Genomic DNA, 13,540 nt, shown 5'->3' with positions numbered 1-13,540 from the left:
ATATAATGTGAGCCATAAGGGAGACTTTAAATTTTCTCGCAGTCCTATTTAAAGACATTAAAGAAAACAGATGAAATTGATTTCAATAACATATTTTATTTAATTCAACATATCCAAAATATTGTCATTTCAACATCTAGTCGATACAATAATAATGAATGCGATATTTCACGTTTTTTATAGTGTCTTCAAACTTGGATGTGCATTTTACACTCAAATCATGTATCAATTTTGACTAGCCACATTTCCAGTGCTCAGTGGCCACATGTGGCCACCACACTGGACAGTGTATCTTTACATTCTCTCTGGCAGTTTATGTATCTCTAGGTGAGAAGGATATCCATCCCTTCGTGATTACTTCATGGTAGTGTGGTGGGGAATGTTGTTGGCACAGATACTGAATTCCCTTAGAGGAAAGACTTCTGTACCATTTCTTATTATTATAGTATAAACATAGATACAAAATAAATGTGCTAATGTGCTAATGAAAATGGAGCTTGTGTACATACCTTTAATTCAAAAACAACTTATCTTACTTTAACATAGCTTTAGGTATTCATATTAGGTATTCATATACATATTTATGTAGGCACAAAAGAAAAATTGGTGTATGTATGTCAGTCTCAAATTCAGATTCAAATTTTTTTTTAGAGAGGGAAGGAAGAGAGGAGGGGCATGGGGAGAGGGAGAGAGAGAATCCCAAGCAGGATCCATGCCCAGCATGGAGCCCAACCCAGAGCGTGATCTCCCAACCCTGAGATCCTGACCTGAGCCAAAATCAAGAGTTGGATGGTTAACTGACTTAGCCACCCCGGTGCCCCCAGGTTCAGCTTTTCTCATAGAAGACTGAATCGGTAGCTGAAATTTAAGGGGATACAAAGAACTGTAATACACAGTCCCCACTCTCCAGGAATTTACGCTATACTTGGGGAGAAATTTATGAGGCCCAATCAACTTTTGCGTGCTGAAATTCCATGATGTTAAAATATAACATGAGAGGGGCGCCTGGGTGGCTCAGTAGGTAAGCCTCTGCCTTCGGCTTAGGTCATGATCTCAGGGTCCTGGGATCAAGCCCCGAATCAGATTCTCTGCTCAGTGGGGAGCTTGTTTCTCCCTCTCTCTCTGCTTGCCTCTCTACCTACTTGTGATCTCTCTGTCAAATAAATAAAAAAACTTAAAAAAAAAAAACATGAGAAAAGCAGGGTATTAACTGGGTTTTATATATCCTTTTGGCAGGGAGGAATTTTCATTGCAATGAGTTCATGTAAGGGGATACCCTGAATCTTATTGAGTATCAATTCTGATGCCATAGAGCTTTGATTCCTCAGAGGATTTCAAAGCACCTCATGGCACCATTAAAACACCTCTTGCTGGTTATCATATTAGTTTTTATATTGATTCTTTTTTAAAAATTAAAAAAAAATTTAAAAAAATAAAGTAAAATAAAATAATTTTTAAAAATTAATTCCACTATAATTAACATACACTGTTTTATTAGTTTCTGATGGACAATATAGTGATTCAACAATTTTATACATTGCTCAGGGTTCATCATAAGTGTACTCTTCTTTCTTTTAAGAGGTGGGGAAAGTGGGGCACCTGAATGGCATTAAGTGGGTTAAGTCTCTGCCTTTGGCTCAGGTCATGATCTCAGGGTCCTGGGATGGAGCCTTGTGTTAGGCTCTCTGCTCAGCAGGAAGCCTACTTCCTCCCACCCATCTGACTCTCTGCCTACTTGTGATCTCTCTCTCTGTCAAATAAATAAATAAAATATTTTTTAAAAGAAAAGAAAAAGAGGTGAGGGAAGGCAGAGAGAGAAGGAGAGAGAAAATCTTAAGGAAGCTGCTCTGTCCAGCGTGGAGCCTGATGCGGGGCTCAGTCTCAGAATCCTGAACCCTGAGATCATGACCAGGGCTGATGCCTAAGTGACTGAGCCACCCAGGTGCTCCCATAAATACACTCTTAATCCCCTCCACCTGTTTCACCCATCCCCCCCACCCAATTCCCCTCTATTAACCAGCAGAGTCTATTTTTTGCTTGTCTTTTTTCCCTATTCCTTTGCTTTCCTTCTTAAATTCCACATAGTAGTGAAGTCATGTATGTCTTTCTCTGACTGATTTATTTTACATAATATTATATGCTCTAGATACATCCATGCTGTTGTAAATGGTTAGATTTCATTCTTTTTATGGGTGAGTAATATTCCACGATGTGTGCGTGTGTGTGTGTGTTTATCACGTCTTTTTTATCTATCCATCTACCCATGGATACTTGGGCTGCTTCCATAATTTGGCTATTGTAAATAATGCCGCAATAAACATAGGGGTGCACATATCTTTTTGAATTAGTATTTTCATATTCTTTGGGTAAATACCCAGGAGTGAGATTATTAGATCACATGGTAATTCTATGTTTATTTTTTTGAGGAACCTCCATGCTGTTTTCAGCAGTAGCTACGCCATCTTGATTCTTAAAGCATGTGTGTTTGCCCTCAGCGTGACACACTGCCAAAATATGGACTGATGGGTTGTCAAAGAAAAACACAATCAAATTTACTACTATGAACCACAGAAACCACTAAAGTTAAGCTGGAGTCTACATAAACATGTCTTAAATTGAATTTTTCCTTCAGAAGGATTTCCTAGGCAAAGGAGCAGGCGGAAGTCCCCAGGAAACCACGTTCTCAGACCCCACCAGTGGGCTGTCCCGGGGCTGTTGTTCAGTGTTTCTCTTCCTTTGACCACCCCACTAGGTTACTGCGAGATTTGTAGGTTCACAGTCTTTAGCAGGCTCTGCAAAATGCCCTGAATAGGAAAAGGAGAAGAAAACCCGTGTTTATTTACTTGTTTTGATTTAAGAAATCTTGCTTGAGAGCGAAACTCTCTTTTCTGAGCTGATCAATCAAACAAATGGGAGTATGAGAAACCAAATGGAGAAATGCCACGATAAAATATCAAATATTAAAAGCCCATTTTATTTTAGTTCTTTTGAATCCACTTGCGCTCATTAGTCTTTGATTTTATATCCTTCTCCAAAATTGCCTGATGTCTGATGGTTCTGAGGAGAAAACAGAAAAGGTTCTTGGCATCTTATCAGAAACCGGATTATTGGGGAGATTTACACCCTACCATAATGTTGGCTTAGAGATATGTATGTCTCTCAACCAGCTCATATAACCTTCCCTCTGACTTAAACTACAGGTAATCAATTCCATGGCAATAGAAAGAGACTTACCTATTTCTGGGGAAGGAATAGAACAAACAAATGTTTGGACAACCGCCGCTGTATGAATATACATGAGAAAGCAACAGCTAGTGTTATTCTACAGAAATGAATGAATGAATAAATAAATAGACTCTAAGCACTTTATTCTTCTCACATAATTTCTTCTCAGTGACATTATTGAACAGGCTGTTGAAAACAAACATCGTTAAATGAGAAAAGAGGAGCAGCCGCCTTTCGTATTCCCAGCTGCAACGTTTTCCAATGACGAATGCTCCCTAAATGGGATTGAGCTTTTTGAAAAGAAGTCAGAGAGAAATTTGCTGTGGCCCCCTGACCCCTGGTAAGCACATGTATCTTCACCTGTCACACAACACAGTGGCACTTGCTTACTTTTCAGCAAAGACTATTGATTTTGCTTATTGGCTCCAGGCGAGTCCATAAAGAACAAATTACAAAGTCAGAGGTCCACAGTTAGCAATTGCTTGCATGATAACAGGGGCTTCACTCCACCCCCACTGTTCGCCATTAACAGCCTCACAACCCTGACCAGAGGAGAGAGCTGGATGAGAAGCCCAGGATGTGTTTTCAACTGCCCGCCAAGTCCGTGATGAATATGAAGGTTTCTGTAAGGCATGAAACTACAGGAAGTGGGCACCAACCATAGAGGGTTGTTGAAGGTAGGTGTGTCCACACATGCACGCTGGAGCGCATGCGCACGTTCACACACACACACACACACACACACACACACACACACACACACACTTTGGGTGCTGAATATAAAGCAAAAGCCTTCAAGGAGAGAAGAGAAGATCCTTTCTGGATCTAGAAAAGGGACCATAGACTAGGCATTGGGTGCTGCTGTGAAATTGTCCTTTCTCCAGGCTTAAAATACAAACATGTAGGTTGATACAGGTATGTTTCAGTTTGAAGGCAGTTTCTCAAGATAACTGCCAGGCCAAAGAATCTATGACTTTTCTTATAGACATTTAAGAATGGCAGAACACGTTTCCCCTATAAACTGGACAAAGCCTGTGGGTTGAACTTTTAAACAAATAAACCAAAATAAGGTGGGAAGCAATGAGATTCAAGTCAACTTGAACCTGGTAATGTGGCTGTTCTCCCATCAATTCATTTCTAGCCATCTCCAACTGGATCGAGCAAGTGGGGAGCTGAAATTGTTGTGTGAACTTCTCAAAGCTGCTTTCTCATATGACAGTTTTCATCAGGCTTATAATCCAAGATTTGATGGTCCAATAGCACCCCCAAAATTGGGGGATATTAGTGGATGCTACTTACAATAAGTAGAGAATCTGACATTTTTTGGCCTAAAAATTACAGTCTAATTCCAAAGCCTAAGCACCAAGACACTAACAATGAAAATAAAGAAGCATAGGATTTAAAAAAATACATGTCCTAAAATTCATACATCATTCCCATACACGAATCTCCTGGTGTTTCTAATTCTCCAGAGGGGAGATGCTGGAGAGACAAGCCATGTACTAGAGGTCCAAAATTATTGATGGATGTGGAGATGGAGAGTGGCCTCACTTAGTGTTTTCATGGAGCTTTGTCAGGAAAATAAATATTTGAGAAATATATCTGAAAGTTATCACTAGGTCATGCTGACTACACAGATAACCAAGAATAAGAACTCTCGCAGAGCCCCGAGGTTGAGTTGTGGACTTCATTTCCACCTTTTTGCATAAAAATGAAGATTCTGTTTGACTTTGCCGCATATTTGCTGACAGTCATCGTCTATATCGGAGGGGATGCCATACTAAGGAGACTGATCCGCATGCCTTAAATAGCTACATGGAAAGGAAAACTTCTAAATATGCCCTCCCACAAGGCAGGGGCTCTCACGGATATGATTGTGCATTAACATCACTTTGACGGAACTGCTGAGCTAGACCTCCATTTTAAATGAAAACTAAAATCCTGGTCACTTTATTTCTGATGACACCGTTGAGATTCCCAGGTAAACTCACCCCAGAGACAGTTTGCAAGAAATGTTTGGCTATCCAAATTACCTGCTATAACAGATCTGGATGCAAAAGATTGCAGGAAGATTATGTGAGTTTGGAATGAAAATGACAAGTCCAGCTTGGGACTCAAGGTAGGAAGCATGGCAGAGTGTTATTGGCTGCCCTCTTAGGTCCTATAAAACCCACAGAATGCTGAGCAAGGAAAAGTCTCAAACTTCAAAGCCAGACTTCTCACCCTCCCAGGATGCTCCCCTTAACCTTCCTCCTATCCCCCTTGGAACCCTGCAGCCCTCAAGCACATGGCCATTCTGCACTGTCAGGTGGATGGAATAAGTTTGTCATCATCTTCAGCTAGGAGTAACTGTGAACTGGTTTGGGGATTGAGAGAGGAATTGGGACATTTATGATCTTCCACAGTGATCGCTGTTGCTAATTCTGCTGTGAAATATGTAGAGCATCTGGAGAGGGAATTCAATAAAGTGTGGCCAGAATAGCACTCACTTTATGCCCTCGCTTCTGGCACTGTTTAAGACAGCACTGAGACAGATCATATGACCCTAGCCCTTGCAAGACCTCATCACTTTTCATGGGAGAACTGAAAAGTGCTGATCCTGGAGCATTTATGCTGATGGAACACAGATAAAAATCTGCAGGTGTAACTTTTTAAAAATTTAGTACATGAAGCATAAAAAAATATATCAGTACCGCTATACATCATCCAGACTCACTTCAACACCATGTTGTAGACATAAAAACACTCATCAGTCTCTTTCAGTGCACAAGAATTCCTATAACAAATAAAAGGTTAAGGAGGGTCCTCTTGTCGTTTTTAAGGGATATCGAGTGTGGTATTTGCTCAGGATAACCTGAGGAGAACACATCTTTTCAATATGAAGATATCAAACATCATTGACATGTATTGTCATCATCTAACTTTTCACTGGGTGAGAACTTGTTATCTAGGATGCTTAAAAGAAGTATTGAGGGAAGGAAAAAGGAAAGAATGAAGAAGATAGATAATTCAGTAAGAACTGGAGATGAAAAATAGCTAAGCCATAGGTAAGAGGAAAAGATGAATTCCTAACAAAAGGATGCCCTCCGGGGGCAGGTGTGGTGGAGCAATGAGGTTCCTCACCTATAAAGTGAGTTAAATGAGATCTGGAAACCAATTCAAAACTCCTCCCTAAGAACTCAATTAAGAGAATGAAGGCTGGTCACACAAAGATCATTTTTATGCTTGAAAAGTACACAAATCCATTTTTTCCTAACTTAGAATGGCTTACAGTGAATCACAGATCTAGAATGAAATTGTATCAGACATATTTACCTGATTCCTGTGTCCCGAACAAATTCAAAGCACTTTAACAAATGTGTGCCGTTCTATACTGGTTGAAAAGATGATGGTGATGTCTCCTCTAGAAGCAGTATTGAATCAGAGTGGGCTGTCATTACCTGCTATCAAGTTTGGATTCTTAAATGGAAATCTTCAGCTCCTTCCACCTCCTCAAACTTAAAATGTCCCAAATTCATGCTATCTTCAACCCCACCTCGCAGCACCAACATCATTGTCTGCCCTCAATTCCACTGCTCCATGAATGGGACAGCCACTATTTGAGATAGAAACATGGGAGTCAGGCCACGAACCTCCTGTTCCTTCTTTACCCTACATCTTCAGTCAAGGGGCCTCACAAATTTTATACCTAAATAATCTGTCTTGAAATTTTCCTCTCTGTTTCCATTGTCTTAATATAAGCCCTCTTTGTGCCTCTCTGGATTACTGCAACTCCTAACTTCCCAGCACCATAACTCAAAACCCACCTCTCAATGAATTATCCTCACCCCTGCCAGAGAAATCTCGCTAAAAGAAAACCAGCTATGTTACTCAGCATTAAGGCTTTCAATGGGTCCCTATTATCCTTTGGAATCAAATCAAAATTCCTTAGGATGTCATGAAGAACACTTTATCATCTGACCTCTGCCTCTCTACTTAGCCTCATATTCTTCTAAAGCCCTACATTCGCCCATATTCCAGTCCACTGCTTTGAGCTAAAGGAAATCTGACCATCCCTCTGCCTCGTTCCACCTGCTTCCCTCAGCCCATTCGCCGAACTCCAACAATGAGCACAGAAAGAACATCGAACTAATAGACCAAAGCGGCTTAGCCTCAGTTTTAAAATAACACCTAGGCAGGGGGCACCTGGGTGGCTCAGTGGGTTAAAGCCTCTGCCTTCGGCTCAGGTCATGATCCCAGGGTCCTGGGATCGAGCCCCGCATCGGGCTCTCTGCTCCGCAGGGAGCCTGCTTCCTCCTCTCTCTCTGCCTGCTTCTCTGCCTAGTTGTGATTTCTCTGTCAAATAAATAAAATATTAAAAAATAAATAAATAAATAAAATAACACCTAGGCAGACCAAGTTTTTAGATTCCCCTAAAATGTGTCTTTCTCATAAATGTGACTCTTACAAACCAAACGTCCTTTGAGTTTTCAGATCATTATCTCTGTTATGGGCTCTGAAAATCTCATTCTGAAGCTCAGAACTCAGTTTCCTTGAGAAAGGCTGACCCTGCCTTGTGTTTGAAGCCATGAATTGTATTAATTCGGTAAAGGGAAAGTTGTGTATAGGTCCACGAAGAAACTCGAGGACCTACTAGAAATTAAAGATAGCAGGTGGTATTTTAGGAATAGGTTTTCTACTATAGAATCTTACCAGGAATAGAGTAGGCTCTGGTCTAGGGTATCTGACTCCCTAGGAAACTACTGGACCATTTCAAAACAATGAAAAACTATCCCTAAAATTCTCAGTGATTTCATGTCTGTGAAGGAACTCCTCTAGTAAACCCCAACTTATCCTCCCCAAAGATATAACATTTATGATAGACTTCGAATTTCATGAAAGAGAATGTCCAGCCTAACACAAACTTAATAGCAAACATCCATTTGTCTGTTGACACTTAAAGGATTAAAAAAGTGTCACTCTCCGAGTGGCACAGGGTGGGGACTGTTTGGGTGGTCCTTGAAGGGAAACACTGCTGAGTACACAGAGGAGAGAATTTTGCTTCTCTCCTCAAGAGCAGTGTTGAGAATATCTTGCTTCTGTGACTCCCAGAGAAGCTTTATCATGTCCAGAGGAGCCAGAAAAGGAGAAGCAGGGTGATGGAATTGAAGCAGTCAAAACCAAATAAGACAAAGTAATGAAATGTTTGTGGGTGCCTTTACTACTCTCTTGTAAGGTGCCTCATTCAATCCTGAAGAAAAGTGAGAAAGACTGAATTTTATAAGTAACAAAATTAGCACCTAAGAGAACCATGCAATTTGTGTGTATATATATATAAATTCACTTCAAGAAAGAACTCTTATCTTTAAATTCAGTTTCAGTTGATTCAAATTCAGTTATTTCTTCACGCATTACCATTCATGTAGACTCAACTGAAATTTTATTCATACTTTTCTGCTATTTGATCCCTGATTCAAACTGTGAATAATAGTTTTATCTCTATTATTACCAAATGACATGAAATTCCTAAAGTGATTGTTTAAGAAGCAAATATCCTATAAACATTTTTTTTCCAACTCTCAAGACAGATGTAAAACAACTTTTTTTATTCTGAAGGTTGGAAAATTTCCTAATGGATTATTAGTTTTACAGGAATTTTCAGAAGCAAATCCTCTGTGGTAAATTAACAGTTCAGAAAGTGTATGTAAGAGGAAAAAATCCTTACATTATATGGCTCTCTGCCAGGATCAGTGATGTTTTAACATGAAAGGACATCCCGTTTCCTTACTTGGTTGCTTCCTTGGTTTAATCACAGAAGCAAGCAAAGGATGGCCCCTTCTTGAGGTAATTCCTTGGTTACGGTTCAGCACATCCCTGGGTCCTAAACTTAAGAAGTCCACTTAGAAGGCCTGCTCCTTCCTGCACTATAATTCATATCCTGCATCCTAAGGAATTTCTGCGTGTAATTTATTACTCCCACAGTTCTGAGTATCATAATCTGCCCTTACTCCACTGCTTTCCAATCTGTGATTTCTCAAAACAGAACTGTAGGAACTTGTAATCATTAAAAACAGTCTTAATTCTGGAGTATACAAAGAATCTTCTTGAGAGACATCATTGCTTTGTATCCTTAGTTTAATATCTATCAAAGGAAAAAAAAAAACAAAAAAACCACTGTGGTTGAAGTCTTACAAATATCTTAGACTCCTAGATATGAGATCTAGGAGACCTCTAGATATCCCCTAAATGTGAGATCTAGGGGAACTTTGATTTATAAAAGTTTCCAAGTACTCCTCCCGTAGTATATTATCATTACTACTAACAATAGCTTACACTGATTGAGTACTTATTATGTCCAGAGCTGTATCTTGTTGAATCCTCATAGCAATTTTATAAAGTTGATACACTTACTATCCCTTATTTCCAGAGTGCTGCTAGTACATTATTACCAAGACTGCAAGTACCCATTAGCAAGTCACCATGTCTCCAGTGCTGACACTGAAGGAGGTCCTCAAGGGCTTTCTGCTTCTACCACCCACACGGTATTTCGATAGTACTGCATCTCCCCTCACGGTTCCCCATCCATGCAGATCGAACGTTTCAGAAAATGTGGTCCTTCTTAAAGACAGTGCTCACCAAGTGGATATCAGTGTTCACGGTCTCTGTGGAGTAAGTGCTTGACCTTAAAGAATAATCCCTGTCTTTGGTGAACATGACGGTCATAACATATGTTCAATATTGAAAACTGTTGATACTTACCAAATAATGATGATTATTGTTGATTATAATGATAAAGGAGTAGACCCTATGATCAATAATAGTCTTAACTTTTAGCATTTCATGTCATTTATATCAAGCTTTTGTGATAAATATCAGTTAGCCATCATTATAGATAACTTCAGTTTGTCTATAGAGGAATTTGTCTTCCTTGAAGATTTATTTATTTGACAGAGAGAGAGAGCGAAAGCAAGCAGGGGGAGGGGCAGAGGGAGAGAATCCCAACTAGACTCCCCATCTCGGGGCTTGATCTTACGATCCGTGAGATCATGACCTGAGCCAAGACCATGAATAGGGCGCCCAACTGACTGAGTCACCCAGGAGCCCCACATGTCTTCCTTTTCAGCATGTGCATAAGAGTCTCCATACTGACAAGAATTCACAATCAGTTATGGAACAATTTCTCTTTGACCACTCATTGATACCTTTGCTGTATGCCCCATCTGTGTACCCAACCAATAAGACTTCTGACTGCAGAAATCTCTCATCCAATAAGCTTGTTTTGCAAACTGACTATTAACCAGCTTGTATTGGTATTTAATGGAGTAACTGGCTACTAACCAGCTTATATTGGTATTTAATGGAGTAACCAACACTTCCTAGAGCTGGTCTTACCTCTCCTGAATGTTTGAATCACAAGATCATAGGCAAGTTGGAGCTGGAAGGAAACTTTGGGATGATTTCCAGTTCCCACATTTTATAGAGAAATGGAATTCCAGACAGACCAAATGACTCATTCATGGACATACATGATTAGTAGTTCTAACTCATAGTTCATATACCGTGCCATTTTTTTCCCACCATTTCATGATGGGTACTCTTAAAAAGAGAAATAAAATGTTGGTGAAATTGAGTATACAATGCATGGAGAGAGGCATCCTGCTTATTTATCTCTGAAAGGCAGGGTAACAAGACACCTGTGGAAAAGTGCCTCCCACTTATTTGCAGACTCCACAGATATTGTACAAGGCATCCCACATCTGTTTTCTCTTTCAAAACACACAGTCCCTCTGTGAAGTTTTACACAAAAGGATACAGAAGCTGGGAGAACGTAGCTAACTTGGCTGAAGTCAGAAGTAGTAAAGAGCCTATCTGGATTTTTGAACTCAAATTTTCCTGGCTCCCAGCTGGGTCCTTTTCCATATATATAGCACATTGTTAGGCTTTTGAGACTAAAGAAGTGATTTTTGTTTTAAATTAGGGTGATGTGTTGAAAAATTGTATTAAAAACTGAAAACTTGGTGCTCCTTTCCATTCCTGAAAGAGACTGCAAAACGAAGCATATACTGGACGAGGGCTGTTTGCACACTCACGGTGTGAGCGTTCTGTGCCTTTTATTGTAGCTCTTTGATATTTAGGCCTATTGATCAGGTGATTTTTCTGACGAGGTACTTTATTTTATGCCTTGTTTCAGTGTCCAGCCATACCTCATTTCAGCAAAATGACGTGCCTCTTCCCTGCCAAAGAGCACGTAATATAGCATGACTCATCAGAAAAGTAACATGACACATCAAAAATAAATGCTCATGACTAGAGATTTAGGTAGCTAATAAAGGCAAGAACACTGCATTATTCATGCCTAGATAATATTCACGGATAATTCAGTATGCCCAAACCCTTAAGGATGAGACTTCGAAGGCAAATACACTTTTTCTGTGCACTTTGCTAAATCAAACCAGATGTGCTGCAGATACATTTTTATCAAAAGCTTTACTTTATAAATAGGCTCCCCAGCCAGACTCATTTTCATCCTGTACACTGTGTTGGGTATTATAAGAAATGATCTATTTCAGAGGACTAAAGTTTCCCATCAGATTCCTCACTCTGAACCAGCCAGTTTTTGAAGGTCTCCCCCTCACTGCTTTCCTCAAAGCAAGGGTGGGAAGACATTGCTAAAGAGAAGCAGGAATCACTGGTCCAACTCTTGCTTCATCGGGCTGGGGAATAAAGTGTATTTCAGTAGAACAATAAATCGATTCCCACAAAGATGCACATTCATGGAGGCCCCTGACTTGTATGTCCTTTAACAGTTCCCTACAATTTCAATAGCTTCTAAAGTCCTGACTTACCACAGAACCCGTGTACTTCCTTCCTTTTATTTGGACTTTTCCACTCATTCCTTAGGAACGCAGAAAAGCGGATGGAAACATCTATGCAAAATAGAAGGCCATCAATCTAGAGGTTAAGAGAAGGATTTTGGACTAAGGCCGACCTTGGTTCAAATACTTGCTTTGTCATTAACTGGTTGTGAAATCCTGGACATATTGCTCAACCTCTTCAAGCCTTGGACACCTCATCTGGAAAATTCTGCTATTTGTAGAATTTTAGGGTTGCTATGAGGCCTAAATAACATAAGACCTACATAGAGGTTTTCACATAGTCATTGCTCAGTAAAGGTAAACTCTTTGTAGTAATAGAAAGCCCAAAGATCTCATATACAAGAGCATAAATAAGGTATTTATCCATTTTCAACCATTTTAGGTATCCTCAGGGAACACAAAACTAAAGAGGAGCAATCTTCCCATTGAGAAGTTTCCATGATACGTGAGAATTCACAAAGTTCACAACAATTACTTTTTCCTAACTGGTTTTTTGATTTGTCATTTTTGATGATTTTTTAAAATTATGTATTTTTTAAAATTCTAGTATGGTTAACATACAGCGTTACATTAGTTTCAGGTATATAATATAGTGACTCATCAATTCTATACCTTACTCAGTGCTTATCATGATAAATGTACTAACTCCCTTTACCTATTTCACCCAACTCCCCACCCACTTGCCCCTCTGGAACCACCATTATTTTTTATGATTTTTAAGGCAAAATATACAACGTATTAAATTTACACTGCCACTAGTAGCCATATTTAGAGCACCAATTATGTAAAACTGTTTTTGTGAATTTAGATGTCTATCTTTCCAAACAGACTGTTAGCCCCCAAGGCAAGAAACCCGATTTTACTTTCTATTTGCAGCACTTTCCATGCAATCTGGCACATAATAAGTACCACGTAAGTGCTAAGAAAAAAATGAATGGAGGTATTATTTCCCCCTTTTCTAGGAAAGAGTTAAAAAGTGACAGTACTTGCTACATAATGAGTCATATAGTTTGTGCTTACCAGATAATTGTACTGAACACAGGCATTTGTGAAAGCTTATGTGGTATTTAGAGTCATAAAGGACCTTTTTATTTCAAAAAGATCTTTTTTTTTAGAGTGGGGTGGAGCAGAGTGGGAGGGAGAGGTAGAATCTTAAGCAGACTCCATACCCAGCGTGGAGCCCTACATGGGGCCCAATCTCACCACCCTGAGATCATGACCTGAGCCAAAACCAAGAGTAGGACGCTTATCTAACTGAGCCACCCAGATACCCATAAAGGGCCTTATTAAAAGAAATATTGACAGACCTGTTTCCTTGTATTAATATTTCTTTGTTTCTTCTCTAAGTTATAATTTATTTTCTTCATAGTTATTCTGCAATGTATGTATGCATGCACACACATGTAACCAAAAGCGGGAGGATCTGAATTTGCCAGCTGCCTTGTTTCTTAAGTTCATTG

Source organism: Meles meles, chromosome 17 (assembly GCF_922984935.1).
Source record: "Meles meles chromosome 17, mMelMel3.1 paternal haplotype, whole genome shotgun sequence".
Taxonomy (NCBI): domain Eukaryota; kingdom Metazoa; phylum Chordata; class Mammalia; order Carnivora; family Mustelidae; genus Meles; species Meles meles.
Note: the sequence above shows the minus strand (reverse complement) of the source record.